Consider the following 6,920-nt stretch of genomic DNA (forward strand, 5'->3'; position numbering starts at 1 on the left):
AGTTACATATAGACAATTGTAATAACTATTCAAATAGCGATTCAAATTGATTTAAAAGTTAAATGTCAATTTTTTTTTATAAACTGAAACAGTAAAGTTTAAAATTTTAAAATTGATAATAACATAAAACTTATTAAACTATATTCTTATTACAAAAATATTCTAGATAATACAGTTAAATGTTTATCACGTAAATTAAGTTTTATAAAAAGATTAGACGAGTTAAAGAAAAACTGTCACCTAACAATTGTTGTTTTAATGTTTTTGAAAGTTACAACTCTAATCATTATCAGTTTTTTTGACGTCATAAAAATTTTTTATTTGTATTAACCTGTTACTGAACTCTATAAGTAAGTATATTTATGTTAAAATATAGATGAAATTTAAACGACAATACTGAGACTATTTATAGATTTGTTTAGTATGTTATCTATGTTTTTTATATTGTTTTATCTATCAAAATATCAAGCTTAAAAGATAATTTTTTATTCTAATTGAAATTTACTAAATTGAAACTTTAAAATCGAAAAGTTTTTGTTAATAGCTAAAATTAATAAATTAAAACTAATAGACGAGTCAATAAAATGACTTAAAGTTCGAGTTTCACACTAAAAAAAAAGCTTAAATTCAAGACATTGAATACGTAAGTATTAATAAACTTAAAAAGGTTTAAATAATTTGTAAATTTTGTATATAAATTGAATTTGTATAAAAAAAAAACTTTTAAGTTATGTTTGCTGCCTTGGATTTTTGTTTTATTTTAGTATTTGCTTTTAAATTTTCTAAATTTAGTAACTGAACATAAATACGTTTAATAGTAGATTATATTTACTTTCTTATTAATAAGAAAATTTTTTTTAGATGGTTAATTGCAAATGAGGATTTATAAAGGAAGTTATTACCTATTTTACATTATAGTACGACTAAAGTTAAAGCCTGTAAAAAATAAGTTTTATTTAGGGGATTTTTAAATTTAATATCTAAAAAAATGTTATAAATGATAAAGTTATGAGGCATCATTGAAATGAATAAAACTAGAACATAATTGTGAACTTATTATTTAAGTAAATCATAAACTATTCTTATAATTAAGTATGTTAAAATATTTTTAGAACTGGTAAAAACTATTTTTAAGTTAATTGTTAAAAAACTTAAGTTAATATACAAGAGAAAATTACACATATGTCTTTTTAGTAAGAAAACTATTTTAATTTTTAAACCCTATTTTATTTTGACAAGATTGTTAAGTTATACAACATAAAAAAAAATATTAGTACAAGTCAGGGGCGTCGCGTGGGGTGTTGCACTGCCGCAACTGCACCACCTTTAAATTTTCTAAGAAAAAAAATAAGTATCTATAACGTTTTCGTTATTTTTTTGAACGAAATCTCTTTTAAAACTTCAATTTTGAAAACGACCATTTTGCCCACTTCACTGCCGCAAACTCTTAGCTGACTGCCGCAAATGAACTCAAAAAGCAAAATTTCTTCAAGAATTACCGCAAAATCAATATCTTGCGGTAAGTAAGCTTAGTTGAAAATTCCCTAAAACAGGACTTGCTTAAGTATCATATACAAGCTATTGTAAACATAAAATAAAAACAAAGCAAGCTAATGCAAAGGATTAAACTTGAGTTTATGTACCCACATGATTTTTTAAATTTAACAGATCACTTCTATTAAAAGATTTATCATAAATTGCATATTTTGAAAAAAAGATAAAAACCCTAAATCACCAAAGTCTTAAAAATTTGATTTTTTATTTTAATCTGCATACATAAACTTAACTATAACTGATTATTGTTATCATAAAGTTAACAAAATAAATAATAAAATTCAAGTTCTGAAAAAAAGAATTAAGAAGTTTATTATAAACTTCTAGTTCACTCTTACAGAAAAATATTTTAGATTTATATTAAATAAAAAATAGTATTATTGAAACAATCACATATTTAAATAAAGTAAATAGCCTTAATTTAGAAACTTTGATTACTTAGAGTAGTTTAACATTTTAGGAAAATTTAGTCTACCTCTACTTTATATAACTTTTGGTTTAATTTTTTCATAAACAAAGCAAAAATTTTAGATAAAATTGTTGAAACATGGTTGCCTTGCCTCATAATCAGGATAAATTAGAAATGTTAAAAACTCAAGATGACCCAAGATAAATTAAAACAGACCAAATTAGAAAAATATTCAGGCTGACTATAGCAGTTTTAATTTTTACTCTGAAAATAACAAGGTTATTTAAAATTAAAAAATAAGTATTTTACCCCTATGGCCACATGAAAACTAACTAACCAAACTTTTACTTCTATAATCGTTACATATTTATAAATTATCTTTAAAATTCCTGAAAAGTTCAACAGCCTCACAACTAAACTTAAAAAAGTTGAGCTCCTGAGAAAAATACTGTCATCAAAATGAAAAACAAATAAATATTAAATAAAGAAAAGATACCCTTAAAAAACTATTGAATTTTAAACCTCTAACAAAAAACATTAAAATTAGAAAAAAAATTAATAAAAATGTTAATGTTTGTAAAAAAAATGTGCAAATTAGTGAGGAGTAAGGGGGGAGGGTGTATGGGCACTTTTTTACATGTTGTTCTTATTTTAACTTTTTCAGAAATCTAATAGTTACTCTTTAATAAACTTGAAATTTCCAATTAAACATTTAGTTACAACCAGTCAAAGCCAGAGAGTACAATGGTTTATTATACAAGGAGCAAACCAAAACAGCAAAAAATACAATTTTACTGAAAACCTATATTCTCCATCATTTTTAAAACAATTTTTATTTAAACTTTTTCATCCTAATTTTTTTTAAACTTTATACTTTTGTTGAAGAGAAGTTTTCAATTTTTAAGTATCAATATATATTTATATATATACAAAAAACAAACTTTTGTTATAAATTTTTTTTTCTTGGTGTTTTAAATATCTAATTTAGCATTTTTTTTTATTTTATAAAAGAAACATCTAAAGATTTTGAGGCCAACTTATAAAAAAAAGATATGATTTTAGTGATTTGATTTATTTGTTGTTTGAGTTTATATTATAAAAATAAGGATTCATTTGTACCTCTGACTGTGAATTACCATATCTCAAAAATTTTAAGAATTTTTTATATTGATAAAAGATGAATGTAGTTAAATTAAAACTGTATAAAGTAATTTCAATAAAATAATTCTAAAGTAGATGTTAAGGGCATAAAAAGGGGGGGGGGGTAAAAGATTTTTTTAAACACTGTTTTAGTTTGTGCCTCCCATTATGAACCTTTTGTTGCCTTTGACTTTGACCGGCTATATCTTAAAACATATACTGAGTTTTTAAAATCTGTAAAAAGCATCTTGTAGCTTAGTAAAAACTACATAAAATAAGATCGAATTGTTTCATACCCCTATGCCCTTAAAAGCAAAGCTTATCTTCAGGTGTAGCAAAAGTTCAGTTGTTTCAAACTTGACAGTAAAAACATATTTTTATTAAAATAATTGATATTTTTTTAAATTCTGCACCACCTAAAAAAAATACCACGGGACGCCACTGGTACAAGTTATACTATTAAGTCTATTTTTAGATAAAAAGATGCCTAAAACAACTTAACAACGCAAAATAAAATTAAATTCAGCTAATATTTTTTAACAATATACAATTCATACTTCTTTATTTCCTTTAAATAAATATTAAACACAATTCTAACTAAATAAATTGAACTCTCATAAACAATTCATAAAGGTATAGTTATTAAGTAGGAGAGTGTCAGTATTAATTAGTTAAAAAAGTAGTGTTCTATAAAGTTTTTAATTACAACAAATTTTAATCTAATTTTGCGAGTGTTCAGATAGTTTATAAATGTTATAATCACTTATAAGCTTTGAGATTGAAAATAATCTTTACATGCACGCTTTGTATTTCAGAAAAGTTTTATAATTTATCGTTTTACTTGCCTATGCTTTTATGAAGTAAAAAGAGATTCTTGCATAAAACACATGTTTAAACAAACTTATAAATTTTATTTAAAAAAAACTAAGCAGTACCTGTAGAATCAGTCCATTACAACTTGAACACAAAGCTGTAACTTTTTTTGTCAAATACCTATCGATCAGCGGTTTAAGAACATTGTTTAAGTTATTTAAGAACATTATTTTGAAACGTCAATTAAATAAAAAAATAAAATTTAAATAACTATGTTTTTGTTGTGTCTATTTGTCTATTAGTTTTTAGAATCGAACATAATTTATTAAAGTAAATTTGTCAGCTTATACCCAATAATTTAACAAAGCTATGAAGAAGTAGTCAAGTTTTTCAACACCTTAAACAACTTATAAGTTTAATATGGTTTTACACACAACTTCGTTATATTATACATACTAAAACATAACATAATGTGATTAAAACTTTTATCATCTTAAACACTGCGCTAATTGTATTTTGGAGTTGCTTTACACTAAATATGATAACTTCATACATATACATATATATATAATTGACAGCAGCTTAACAGCCTTTATAAGCGATGTTAACACGATTTAATTCATCTTTTTAGACTAACCGACGCCCGCTATCAATCAAAACTTTGACACCTAACATAGATGTATGTAGTTTCAGATTATTAAAGTGATTAAGGTAAATTATAATTGTCGTTGAATATAAAATTGATTCAAAATATAAAAACTACAAGTTTGGTATTTTACGTATCAAACATTACAATTTTTGTTTTCAAGGTAAACTATCAAAAAACCAACATTAAAAATTTCCAAACAATTGGTTGAGAAAAATTTATTGTTTTTATTTGATAAATTTTTTTGTGTAAGTAAAATCTACTTTTCTTTTGTTTCTTGCAAGAGTTATTTAAAGGTTGGTCAAATAAGTAAATTCAGGCATAAAAAAAATATATATTAGAGTATTAAAGTTTGACTCTAGCATAATCTTATCATTTACTTATTTTGTGCTGCAACAATTTTTATACGGTGATTAAAAAACACAAATATACTGAAAATGATAGACAATATTGCGCCAACTTCGGATGACAAAAGTATGAAATATTTTACTTTATTTTCTGTTATAATATGAGCTAGTTTTTTTTTTTTTGAGGTCAGTTTTCACTTGATAATGGATCAGCTAGAAGCAGATGTATACCCTTGTATTCTTAATATATTTTTAGTTGCTCAGATAGTTTTATAGTTTAATGTTTGAATTTCAAAAACTTGTACTAAAAAATAATATGGTTATAAATTATAGTACAACACATAACAATGTTTATCCAGAAGGAAAGGCACTTGTAATTCAGAAATTATTTTTTTATTGTCGATTAACCTTTACTATTTTTCATTCAAAAGTTTTATCGACCACTTTATTTCAATGTTAAAAGTGATTGCTTATTATAAAAGCAATATGGTATAAGTGAAATCTATACCTAACAAACAGTCAATCAATAAAACTTATCTTATCTATTCTCTTTCAGTGATAGAACATTATAACACAAATGAATAATCATCTGTTTTGATAAAATACATCGTACTTGTATATTGCCGAATTATATATCAAGTTAAAAAATAAATAAACTATGTTTGTTTTTAATTACGTTATTTATGATAACTGGGAATAATTTTTTTATTACGTCATAAAGAGAGCATCAGTTAGACTGTAAAAACTAAGATGAAATAATGCAGGTAAATTGCTATATGAACGCTTCTCACGTCTCAGGTTTGATTGTCGTCACAACAAAATATTGGCGCCATATTTACTGATGTAATACCCAAGATGTTTTATTGACAACTGGTGTGCAGTTTATACTCTGGCGTTACCATGGTACCCAGAATATTCCTTGTCTTGCTGAGACGATAAGAACTAAGCGAATTGCTCATATATAGAATAGGAATCTTTCAATTGACTTTCTTGCTAAGTGAGTGAATTCTTAAAAGCTGTACTGGCACTGTTTGTAAATTGTCTTAAGTAACTATAAAAATTTTTTTGAAGTTTAATAATATGGCTTATTCTTAACTCTTTTACCTTAACTTATAAACTAAAATGTTGACAAACTTGTCTGTTTATTTCTATGTTAAATATTCGGAATATTTTTTCAAATTTTTGAAGTTAATATTTATTAAAGTTAAATATTTTATGCAATATAAGTATGAATCAATTTTTTATCAGTGTATACTTACGTCTGTATAATCTTGTTGGTTAATGATACTTAATTCCTTAAATTAAATTTGTCATGGTATTTATTTTATTTACACTGTTCAGTGCATTTCACAAGTACTATGATGATTTTAAAGTGTAAATTTTACTGTAAATTCACTATTCAAAATATTGCTACTATCAGCTATTTTGCGGCTGAACATAATTTTATGGTGGCTTTTTTAATAAACAACACAATTTAATAACCAAATGGGTATATAAAGTAAATTACTTAAAGAGCAGCTTTAATTTTGTTTTACTCCGTTTAAACTTACAATTTTAAGCACCTTTGCTACACTTTTTTAAAACAAGCTTATGGCGCATACTGTAACCAAACAAAACACAAAATTATAACATCTTTCAAAAGTTAAAACTACGCATAAAAGAATGTTACTTATTTTTGAATCACTTAAGTTTTGTTAGTAATGTTTCAAGACAGTCTTATTGAATTAAAATAAGGTGTGAAGCTTTGTCAACTAAATGTAGCTTTAAAGCTATACAAAATAACTTATTTGTACAGATTAAATTTAGAAAAAAACTTAACTAGATCGTCTAAAGTAAACTGTTTTATTTTTTGGTACAGCTTACTAAAAAAAACAATTAAGCTTTTAGTCTATTTACTATAAGTTGTGTTCTAAGCTGAAGAAACTTTTTAAATATTTTGCTGTCTTTTACACAAACTTCAGATCCAAAATAACTACTAACAAAACATCAAAAGCTACTTAAAAAATTAATC

This window comes from Thalia democratica, chromosome 2 (genome assembly GCF_965202585.1).
Source record: "Thalia democratica chromosome 2, ktThaDemo2.hap1.1, whole genome shotgun sequence".
NCBI classification, from domain to species: Eukaryota; Metazoa; Chordata; class Thaliacea; order Salpida; family Salpidae; genus Thalia; species Thalia democratica.